Below are 12,121 nucleotides of genomic sequence, written 5' to 3'. Positions count from 1 at the left end.
AGACATGCGCTAGCCACCAGGCGCCTACACTCAACTCGCAGAAACTGCTCCCGAAAATGACGGGGAGGCAGGTGCCGTCTTCCTCCAGGATGTGGAAGCTCGGAGGAGGCACAGGGTTTAAGGGGAAGGAGTGGGCACAGTCCCCCAAAGCTCCCTAATCTGTGCACGGTCCATGTGCAGGGATCCTGTCGCCTCCTCTCTCCTGTGGTGAAGGCACTGGCCTAGACTCCGAGGCTGCCTGAGACCCGGAGCAAAAGGCAAAGCCTAACCTACCCCAGGAGATGGTCATAGGCCTAGAGTGCCATGCTAGGCCAAGCACGCTGCTGCAGGGTTGTGACTGTGTCTGCTTAGTCCAGCATAGCAAGGTGAATCCCGGGCTTAAACTCGGGGACCGGGAAAGCAAGTCCCAAGAGGTACCAGCTCTCCCGCGGCTCTTCTTCCCTCCCGCGCAGAGTGAATACCCAAAGCCTTTCTGAGGAAGCAGCAGCGAAGTGTGTTCGCCCAAGCCAAAGCCTCTGTGAGAGCACAGCATTCGCTGAGAAATGTTCTGCGGGCTGCTGCTGCTTGCCTGAGCCCAGTCTCACGGTGGGAGAAACTCGCATACAGCGAAAGCCTCTTTGCCTGGGCATCTCTCCTGGGAAAGCACAGCGTTCCTTTGGAAATCAGAGTTGGTTTTTGGGCTGCTGCTGCTGCTTGCCTGAACTAGTGTCCGCAGCTCGGTGGAAGATACCCGCATGGAGCGAAATACTCTTTGCCCTAGCATCCCCTCTGCCTGAGAGAGAAGCCAAGTGTGGGGAAGGTGCAGCACGCCGCCCCCGGAGAAGAGAAGGAGCCCTTGGCCTTTGGGTCGGGAAACGCTCGGGAAGCAATTTAGCCTGCCGTGGCCGGAACAGCAGGGCGGTGGCAAGACAAGTGTCACCCGCTCCCTGTGCGGAGAGATGGAAGCCTGGCTCCTAAGGAGACATGAGGGGACGACTAGGGCAGGGACGCGTGCTCCACTCTGAGGAAGGAGTGTGGGCAGAGGGCAGGCCTGTCCTGTGCCTCTGGTCCCAAGGGGACAGCATCTCCTTCACCACCTGTCCATAGGGCATACTTGGGCTAGCTACCAGGCGCCATACCCGGAACTCACAGAAACAGCTCCCTCGAGAAAAGGGCAGTCAGATGCCATCTTCCTCCAACATGTGACAGCGTTTACAGTGGCAGGAAGTTTGCGCGGTAGGAGTGGGGACAATGCCCCAAAGCTCCCCATTTCAGTGAACGGGCGGTGTTCAGGGATCCTGTCTCCTCTCCTCTCCTGTGGGGAAGGCACTGGCCTTGTCCGCGAATCCGCCTGAGGTCCAGTGCCAAAGGCCAAGCGTTGCCTACACCGGGCTATGGTACTGTGCATAGAGTGCCATCCTAGGCTACGTACGCTACTGCAGTGTGTTCGCTCTGATGCGGCAGGGAACAACAGCCCTGGGAGAGCTGTTGCCTCTTGGGACTTCCTTTCCCGGGCTCTAAGTTCACGCCGGGGGTTCACCTTGCTATGCCGAACTAAGCAGACACAGTCACAACCCTGCAGCAGCGTGCTTGGCCTAGCATGGCACTCTATGCCTATGACCATGTCCTCGGGTACGTAAGGCTTGGCCCTTTACTCTGTTGCTCAGGCGGATTCTCGGACTAGGCCAGTGCTTTCCCAGCGGAGATGCCCAGGCAAAGAGGCTTTCGCTGTTTGCGGGTTTCTCCCACCACGAGACTGGGCTCAGCAAGAAGCAGAAGCCCGCAGAACATTTCTCAGCGAATGCTGTGCTTTCGCAGAGGCTTTGTCTTGGAACGAGCAGCACTTTGCTGCTGCATCCTCAGCAAGGCTTCAGTCGCGACAGGGAAGAAGAGCTGCGGGAGAGCTAGTGCCTCTTGGGCCTTGCTTTCCTGGGCTCAATGTTCGCGTCCTGGGTTCACCCTGACAGGCCGTACTAAACAGACACAGCCACAACCCTGCAGTAGCGTGCGTAGACTAGGATGGCACTCTATGCACACTATCATCTCCCAGTGTAGGCATCGCTTGGCCTTTTACACTCGCGCTCAGGCGGATTCTCGGACTAGGCCAGTGCTTTCCACACAGGAAAGAAGAGGTGACAGGATCCCTGCACACAGCCCGTGCACTGAATACGGAGCTTTGGGGGTCTGTGCCCACTCCTTCGCCTTAAACCCCGTGCCTCCTCCAGGCTTCCACATCCTGGAGGAAGACGGCACCTGCCTCCCCGTTATTTCAGGGAGCTGTTTTTGCGAGTTCAGCGTAGGCACCTGGTGGCTAGCGCATGTCTGGCCCAGGGACAGGTGGCCAAGGATTTCGCTCCATGCGGGTTTATTACACCGTGCTGAGGAGACCAGCTCAGGCAAACAGGAGCATCCCTCAGACCGGACTCTGATTTCCCAAAGAATGCTGTGCTATACCAGAGGGGATGCCAGGGCAAAGAGGCTTTCGCTCTATGCGGGTTCTCCCATCGTGCTGCAATTACCAGGCTAAAGCAAGCAGCAACAGCAGCCCTGAGATCTGACTCTAATTTCCCAGCGACTACTATGCTTTTGCAGAGGTTTTCAGCATGGCAGGAACCGCACTTCGCTGCTGCTTCCTCAGAAAGGCTTTGGGTGTTCACTCTGCGCGGCAGCGAAGAAGAGCCGCGGGAGAGCTGGTGCCTCTTGGGACTTGCTTTCCCGGGCTCCGAGGTTACGACCGGGATTCACCTTGCTATGCGGAACTAAGCAGACACAGTCACAACCCTGCAGCAGCGTGCTTGGCCTAGCATGGCACTCTATGCCTATGACCATCTTATGTGGTAGGTTAGGCTTTGCCATTTGCTCCGGCTCTCAGGCCGACTCCGGGTCTAGGCCAGTGCCTTCACCACAGGAGAGAGGAGGCGACAGGATCCCTGCACTAGGCCCGTGCGCAGATTAGGGAGCTTTGGGGGACTGTGCCCACTCCTTCCCCTTAAACACCATGCTTCCTCCGAGCTTCCCCATCATGGAGGAAGACGGCATCTGACTCCGCATTATTTCTGAGAGCTGATTCGGCGAGTTCAGAGTAGGCGCCTGGTGGCTAGCGCATGTCTGCCCCAAGGACAGCTGGCCAAGGAGCTGCTGTCTCCTTGGGCCCAGAGGCTCAGGACAGGCATGCTTTATGCCCAGATTCCTTCCTAAGAGTGGAGCACGCGCCCTGCCCTACGCATCCCTTCCTGTCTCCTTAGCAGCCAGGCTTCTGTCTCTCTGCACTGGGAGCCGGGGATACTTGTATTGCCGGCTCTCCTGCTTCGCAATCTTTTCCAGACCAGAAGTCCAACGGCTCCTGCTCTTCTCTCCGGCAGCTTGCTGAACTTTCCACACATATGCTCCTGGGGAGCAGAGTGAAAAAATTTCCCTTTCCTTAAGGCTCTTTCCACAGGTGCAATCGCGCTTCTCTCCCATGCAGCGGGGATGCCCAGGCATAGAGGATTCCGCTCCATATGGGTTTATTACACCGTGCTGAGGAGACCAGCTCAAGCAAACAGGAGCATCCCTCAGACCGGACTCTGATTTCCCAAAGAATGCTGTGCTTTCCCAGAGGGGATGCCAGGGCAAAGAGGCTTTCGCTCCATGCGGGTTTCTCCCATCGTTCTGCAAATACTAGGCTAAAGCAAGCAGCAACAGCAGCTCTCAGATCCGACTCTAATTTCCCAGCGACTGCTATGCTTTCGCAGAGGTTTTCACATGGCACGAACCGCACTTCGCTGCTGCTTCCTCAGAAAGGCTTTGGGTGATCACTCTGCGCGGGAGGGAAGAAGAGCCGCGGGAGAGCTGTTGCCTCTTGGGACTTGCTCTCCCGGTCTCCGAGTTTACGCCCGGGATTCACCTTGCTATGCCGAACTAAGCAGACACAGTCACAACCCTGCAGCAGCGTGCTTGGCCTAGCATGGCACTCTATGCCTATGACCATTTCCTGGGGTAGGTTAGGCTTTGGCTTTTGCTCCGGCTCTCAGGCAACCTAGGGGTCTAGGCCAGTGCCTTCACCACAGGAGAGAGGAGGCGACAGGATCCCTACACACGGCCCGTGCACAGATTAGAGAGTTTGTGGGACTGTGCCCACTCCTTCCCCTTAAACCTCGTGCCTCCTCCGAGCTTCCACATCCTGGAGGAAGATGGCATCTGACTCCCCGTTATTTCAGGGAGCTGTTTCTGCGAGTTCAGAGTAGGCGCCTGGTGGCTAGCGCATGTCTGCCCCAGGGACGGGTGGCCAAGGAACTGCTGTCTCCTTGGGCCCAGAGTTAAGGACAGGCATGCTCTCCGCCCAGACACCTTCCCAAGAGTGGAGCACGTGCCCTGCCCTACTCATCCTCTCCTATCTCCTTAGCAGCTAGGCTTCTGTCTCTCTGCACTGGGAGTGGGTGACATTTGTATTTCCTCCGGGCGCTGTGCCTTCCAGGGCCGGTCTCCTGCTTCGCCACCTTTTCGAGACCATGGCCAACAGCACTTGCTCTTCTCCCCGAGCAGCGTGCTGCACCTACCACAGACTACTCCTTGGGACCGCCCTGAAAAACGTGTCCCTTTTCTTTAATGCTCTTTCCAGAGGCGCAACGGCGCTTCTCTCTCAGGCAGAGGGGATGCCCAGGCATAGAGGATTTCGCTCCCTGCGGGTTTATTACACCGTGCTGAGGAGACCAGCTCACGCAAACAGGAGCATAACTCAGACCGGACTCTGATTTCCGAAATAATGGTGTGCTTTCCCAGAGGGGATGCCAGGGCAAAGAGGCTTTCGCTCTATGCGGGTTTCTCCCATCGTGCTGCGAATACTAGTCTAAAGCAAGCAGCAACAGCAGCCCTCAGATCCGACTCTGATTTCCCAGGGAATACTATGCTTACGCAGAGGTTTTCAGCTTGGCACGAACCGCACTTCGCTGCTGCTTCCTCAGAAAGGCTTTGGGTGTTCACTCTGCGCGGCAGTGAAGAAGAGCCTCGGAGGAGCTGGTGCCTCTTGGGACTTGCTTTCCCGGGCTCCGAGGTTACGCCCGGGATTCACCTTGCTATGCCGAACTAAGCAGACACAGTCACAACCTTGCAGCTGCGTGCTTGGCCGAGCATGGCACTCTATGCCTATGACCATCTCCCTGGGTAGGTTAGACTTTGCCTTTTGCTCCGGCTCTCAGGCAGACTCGGGGTCTAGGCCAATGCCTTCACCACAAGAGCGAGGAGGCGACAGGATCCCTGCACACGGCCCGTGCACAGATTAGGGAGATTTGGGGCACTGTGCCCACTCCTTCCCCTTAAACCCCGTGCCTCCTCCAAGCTTCCACTTCCTGGAGGAAGACGGCATCTGACTCCCCGTCATTTCAGGGAGCTGTTTCTTCGAGTTCAGCGTAGGCGTCTTGTGGCTAGCGCATGTCTGCCCCAAGGACAGGTGTCCAAGGAGATGCTGTCTCCTTGGGACCAGACGCACAGTACAGGCATGCTTTCTGCCCAGATTCCTTCCTAAGAGTGGAGCAAGCGCCTCTGCCCTAGTTCGTCCCCTCATGTCTCCTTAGGAGCCAGGCTTCCATCTCTCTGCACAGGGAGCGGGTGACACTTGTTTTGCCACCGGCCTGCTGTTCGTGCCACGGCAGGCTATCCTGCTTCCCGAGCGTTTCCCGACCCCAAGGCCAACGGCTCCTTCTCTTCTCCGGGGGCGGCGTGCTGCGCCTTCCCAACACTTGGCTTCTCTCTCAGGCAGAGGGGATGCTAGGGCAAAGAGTATTTCGCTCCATGCGGGTATCTTCCACCGAGCTGCGGACACTAGATCAGGCAAGCAGCAGCGGCATCCCCAAACCCAACTCTGATTTCCCAAGGAACGCTGTGCTTTCCCAGGGGAGATACCCAGGAAAGAGGCTTTCGCTGTATGCGGGTTTCTCCCACCGCGAGACTGAGCTCAGGCAAGCAGCAGCAGCCCGCAGAACATTTCTCAGCGAATGCTGTGCTCTCCCTGAGGCTTTGGCTTGGAGTGAAAAGCACTTCGCTGCTGCTTCCTCAGAAAGGCTTTGGGTGTTCTCTCTGCGTGGCATGGAAGAAGAGCCGCGGGAGAGCTGGTGCCTCTTGGGACTTGCTTTCCCAAGCTCCGAGTTTATGCCTGGGATTCATCTTGTTATGCCGAACTAAGCAGACACAGTCACAACCCTGCAGCAGCGTGCTTGGCCTAGCATGGCACTCTATGCCTATGACCATCTCCTGGGGTAGGTTAGGCTTTTCCTTTTGCTCCAGATATCAGGCAGCCTCGGGGTCTAGGCCAGAGCCTTCACCACAGGAGAGGGGAGGCTACAGGATCTCTGCACTCGGGCGTGCACAGATTAGGGAGCTTTGGGGGACTGTGCCCACTCCTTCCCCTTAAACCCGGAGCCTCCTCCAATCTTCCACATCCTGGTGGAAGACGGCATCTGACTCCCCGTTATTTCAGGGAGCTGTTTCTGCGAGTTCAGCGTAGGCGCCTGGTGGCTAACGCATGTCTGCCCCAGGGACTGGTGGCCAAGGAGCTGCTCTCTCCTTGGGCCCAGAGGTTCAGGACAGGCATGCTCTCTGCCCAGACTCCTTCAAAGAGTGGAGCACGTGCCCTGCCGTACTCATCCCCTTCTGTCTCCTTAGCCGTCAGGCTTCTGTCTCTCTCACTGGGAGTGGGTGACACTTGTATTTCCACCGGCCGCTGTGCCTGCCAGGGCCGGCTCTCCTGCTTCGCAACCGTGTCCAGACCCGAACGCCAACGGCTCCAGCTCTTCTCCCCGTGCAGCGTGCTGCACCTTCCACAGACATGCTCCTGGTGACCGCACTGAAAAACAGGTCCCTTTGCTTAAGGCTGTTTCCACAGGCGCAAACGCGCTTCTCTCTCAGGCAGAAGGGATTCCCAGGCATAGAGGATTTCGCTCCATGCGGGTTTATTACACCATGCTGAGGAGACCAGCTCAGGCAAACAGGAGCATCCCTCAGACCGGACTCATTTCCCAAAGAATGCTGTGCTTTCCCAGAAGAGATGCCAGGGCAAAGAGGCTTTCGCTCTATGAGGGTTTCTCCCATCATGCTGCGAATACTAGGGTCAGGCAAGCAGCAACAGCAGCCCTCAGAACCGACTCTGATTTCCCAGCGACTGCTATGCTTTTGCAGAGGTTTTCATCTTGGCACGATCACAACTTCGCTGCTGCTTCCTCCTCAGAAAGGCTTTGGGTGTACGCTCTGTCGCATCAGGTAAGAAGAGTCACGGGAGTGCTGGTGTCTCTTGGACCTTGCTTTCCTGGGCTCCATGTTGGCGCCCTGGGTTCACCCTGCCAGGACGAACTAAGCAGACAGTCAAAACCCTACAGCAGCGTGCGTGGCCTAAGATGGCACTCTATGCACACTACCATCTCCCGGTGTAGGCAACGCTTGGCCTTTGGCACTGGACCTCAGGCGGATTCGCGGACAAGGCCAGTGCCTTCCCCACAGGAGAGGAGAGGCGACAGGATCCCTGAACCCCGCCCGTTCACTGAAATGGGGAGCTTTGAGGAATTGTCCCCACTCCTACCCCGCAAACTCCCTGCCACCGTCAACTCTGTCACATGTTGGAGGAAGATGGCATCTGACTGCCCGTTTCTCGAGGGAGCTGTTTCTGCGAGTTCTGTGTATGGCGCCTGGTAGCTAGCCCAAGTATGCCCTATGGACAGGAGGTCAAGGAGATGCTGTCCCCTTGGGACCAGAGGCACAGGACAGGCCTGCCTTCTGCCCACACTCCTTCCTCAGAGTGGAGCACGCTTCCCTGCCCTAGTCGTCCCCTCATGTCTCCTTAGCAGCCAGGCTTCCATCTCTCTGCACAGGGAGCGGGTTTCACTTGTCTTGCCACCGGCCTGCTCTTCCTGCCATGGCAGGCTACCCTGCTTCCCGTCCTTTTCCCGACCACAAGGCCAACGGCTCCTCTTCTTCTCTGGGGGCGGCGAGCTGCGCCTTCCCCAGACTTGCTCCTGGGGAGTGCAGTGACAGACGTGTGCCACCACGCTTCTCTCTCAGATCTCAAATACACAACATAACCCTACACCTAAAGGAGTTGGAGAAAGAACAACAAGGAAAGCCTAAACCCAGCAGGCGAAGAGGAATAATAAAGATCAGAGCAGAAATCAATGAAATAGAAGCAAACAAACAAAAACCACAAAACAACAACAACAACAACAACAAAAAACAATAGAACAAATCAACGAAATTAGGAAACTGGTTCTTTGAAAGAATTAATAAGATTGATAAACCCCTTTCCAGACTTATCAAAAAGAAAAGAGAAAGAACCCAAATAAATAAAATCATGAATGAAAGAGGAGAGATCACAACCAACACCAAAGAAATACAAACAATTATAAGAACATACTATGAGCAACTCTACGCCAATAAATTCAACAATCTGTAAGAAATGGATACATTCCTAGAGACATATAAACTACCACAACTGAACCAGGAAGAAATAGAAAACCTGAGCAGACCCATAACCAGTACGGAGATTGAAACAGTCATCAACAATCTCCAAACAAACAAAAGCCCCGGGCCAGATGGCTTCCCAGGGGAATTCTACCAAACATTTAAAGAAGAATTAATTCCTATTCTCATGATACTGTTCCAAAAAAATAGAAATGGAAGGAAAACTCCCAAACTCTTTTTTTTCTGAGGCCAGCATCACCTTGATCCCAAAACCAGACAAGGATCCCATCAAAAAAGAGAACTACAGACCAATATCCTTGATGAACACAGATGCGAAAATTCTCACCAAAATACTAGCCAATAAGATTCAACAGTACATTAAAAGGATTATTCACCACGACCAACTGGGATTTATTCCAGGGCTACAAGGTTGGTTCAACATCTGCAAATCAATCAATGTGATACAACACATCAATAAAAGAAAGAACAAGAACCATATGATACTCTCCATAGATGCTGAAAAAGCATTTGGCAAAGTGCAGTATCCCTTCCTGATTAAAACTCTTCAAAGTGGGGCCACCTGGGTGGCTCAGTGGGTTGAGCCTCTACCTTCGGCTCAGGTCATGATCCCAGGGGCCTGGGATCGAGTCCTGCATTGGGCTTTCTGCTCAGCAGGGAGCCTGCTTCTCCTCATCTCTCTCTCTGTCTGTCTCTCTGCCTATTTGTGATCTCTCTCTCTGTCAAATAAATAAATTAAATCTTAAAAAAAAACTCTTCAAAGTGTAGCGATAGAGGGCACATATTATCAATATTATCAAAGCCATCTATGAAAAACCCACTGCAAATATCATTCTCAATGGAGAAAAACTGAATACTTTTCCGCTGAGGTCAGGAACACGGCAGGGATGTCCGTTATCACCACTGCTATTCAACATTGTACTCGAAGTCCTAGCCTCAGCAATCAGACAACAAAAAGAAATTAAAGCCATCCAAATTTTGCCAAATTGGCAGAAGAGAAGTCAAACTATCCCTGTTTGCAGATGATATGATACTGTATGTGGAAAACTTAAAGGACTCCACTCCAAATCTGCTATAACTTGTATAGAAATTCTGTAAAGTGTCAGGATATAAATCAATGAACAGAAATTGGTTGCATTTTTTTATACCAACAAGACTGAAGAAATAGAAATTAAGGAGTGAATCCCATTTACAACTGCACGCAAAACCCTAAGATACCTAGGAATAAACCTAACAAAGAATCTATACTCAGAAAACTCTAAAGTACTCATGAAAGAAATTGAAGAAGACACAAAGAAATGGAAAAATGTTCCATGCTCCTGTATTGGAAGAACAAATATTGTGAAAATGTCTATGCTACCTAAAGCAATCTACACATTTAATGCAATCCCTATCAAAATCCCATCCATTGTTTTCAAAGAAATGGGACAAATCATCCTAAAATACATATGGAACCAGAAAATACCTCGAAGAGCCAGAGGAATATTGAAAAAGAAAGCCAAAGTTGTTGGCATCACAATTCCAGACCTCAAGCTCTATTACAAAGTTGTCATCATCAAGATAGTAGGGAACTGTCCCCAAAACAGACATAGATCAATGGAACAGAATAGAGAGCCCAGAAATACACCCTCAACTCTATGGTCAACTAATCTTCAACAAAGCAGGAAGGAATGTCCTATGGAAAAAAGACAGCCTCTTCAACAAATGGTGTTGGGGAAATTGAACAGCCACATGCAGAAAAATGAAATTGGACCATTTCCTTACACCACACATGAAAATAGACTGGAAATGGATGAAGAAGCATAATGTGAGAAAGGAATCCAACAAAATCCTTGAGGAGAGAACAGGTAGCAACCTCTTTGACCTCAGCAGCAGCAACTTCTTCCTAGGAACATCGCCAAAGGCAAGGGAAGCAAGGGCAAGAATGAACTACTGGGATTTCATCAGATCAAAAAGCTTTTGCACAGCAAAGGAAACAGTTAACAAAGCCAAAAGATGACTGTCAGAAGTTATCTGGGAGAAGATCTTTGCAAATGACATACCAGATAAAGGGCCAGTATCTATCCAAAATCTATAAAGAGCTTATCAAACTCAACACCCTAAGAACAAATAATCCAATCAAGAAATGGGCAGAGGACATGAACAGACATTTCTGCAAAGAATACATCCAAATGGCCAACAGACACATGAAAAAATGCTCCACATCACTCGGCATCAGGGAAATACAAATCAAAACCGGAATGAGATACCACCTCACACCTTTCAGAATGGCTAAAACTAACAAGTCAGTCAATGACAGATGCTGGCGAGGATGTGGAGAAAGGGCAACCCTCCTACACTGTACGTGGGAATGCAAGCTGGTGCAACCACTCTGGAAAACAGCATGGAGGTGCCTCAAAAAGCTGAAAATAGAAGTACCCTATGACCCAGTGATTGTAGTACTGGGTATATACCCTAAAGATACAAACGTGGCATTCTGAAGGGGCACATGCACCCAAATGTTTATAGCAGCAATGTCCACAATAGTTAAACTATGGAAAGAACCTAAATGTCCTTCAACGGATCAATCAATAAATAAGATGTGGTATATATGTAAAATGGGATACTGTGCAGCCATCAAAAAAATGAAATCCTGCTATTTGTGATGACATGGATGGAACTAGAGGGTATTATGCTTGGCGAAATAAATCAATCTGAGAAAGACAACTATCATATGATCTCCCTGATATGATGAAGTGGAGATGCAACATAGGCGGTTTCGGGCGTACGAAAAGAAAAATAAAAGAAGATGGGATTGGGAGGGAGACAAACCATAAAAGACTGAATCTCACAAAACAGAATGAGGGTTGCTGGGGGGAGGTGTGTTGGGAGAGGATGGTGGGGGTATGGACATTGGGGAGAGCAGGTGCTATGGTGAGTGATGGTGACTGCGGTGAAATGTGTAAACCTGGTGATTCACAGACCTGTACCCCTAGGGATAAAAACACATTATATGTTTATAAAAAAATTTTAAAAAATAATTTAAAAAATCCATTAAAGAAAAAACACATATTGCAAGCCCAAGCCCAGAGCTAATCTCATATTCAATCAAAAAAGTTTGAAAGTTTTCCCCTTAAAGATCAGAAAAAAGACAAGTGTGTCCACTTTCACTACTCTCATTTGACATAGTACTGGATGTCCTAGCCAGAGAAACAAGGAACACAAAGAAATAAAAGACTCCAAAAAAAAAAAAAAAGGAAGAAGTAAAATTTTCTTTTTTTGGATAACATGAACTTACATGTAAAAAAATCCTAAAAACTTCACAAAAAATTTTGAATAAACAAATTTAATAAAGCTGCCAAATACAAGATCAATATATAAAAGACAGGAATTTTGTTTTGTTTCGTTTTTTTAAAATAGTTTTTCATGTCATCCTTGCTCAGTGATCACGCTAATCTTCTCTGCATCATTCCAATTTTAGTATATGTGCTGCCAAAGTAAGCACAAGACAGGAGCATTTTAACACTCTAATGATGAACTATCTGAAAAAATAAAGAGAACAATCTAATTCACAATAGCATCAAAAATAACAAAATACTTAGGAAAAGATTTAACTAAGAAGATGAAAGATCTGTACCCCATAAACTATGACATTGATAAAGAATTTGAAGGAGACATAAATGGAAAGATAGCTCATATTTATGAATGGTAAGAATTAACA

The 12,121-nt window shown here is 50.7% G+C and overlaps 1 non-coding gene across 1 annotated transcript; it reads right to left on the bottom strand.

The window, feature by feature from the left end:
* Positions 1 to 11,796: 11,796 nt before the first annotated feature.
* On the bottom strand, positions 11,797 to 11,905 carry LOC131813353 (U6 spliceosomal RNA). Its single transcript, XR_009346767.1, has one exon. It is a non-coding gene; the product is annotated as a U6 spliceosomal RNA (small nuclear RNA).
* Positions 11,906 to 12,121: the final 216 nt, after the last annotated feature.

The sequence above is a fragment of the Mustela lutreola genome, chromosome 12, assembly GCF_030435805.1.
Source record: "Mustela lutreola isolate mMusLut2 chromosome 12, mMusLut2.pri, whole genome shotgun sequence".
NCBI classification, from domain to species: domain Eukaryota; kingdom Metazoa; phylum Chordata; class Mammalia; order Carnivora; family Mustelidae; genus Mustela; species Mustela lutreola.
This window is presented reverse-complemented; position numbering and strand designations above follow the sequence as displayed.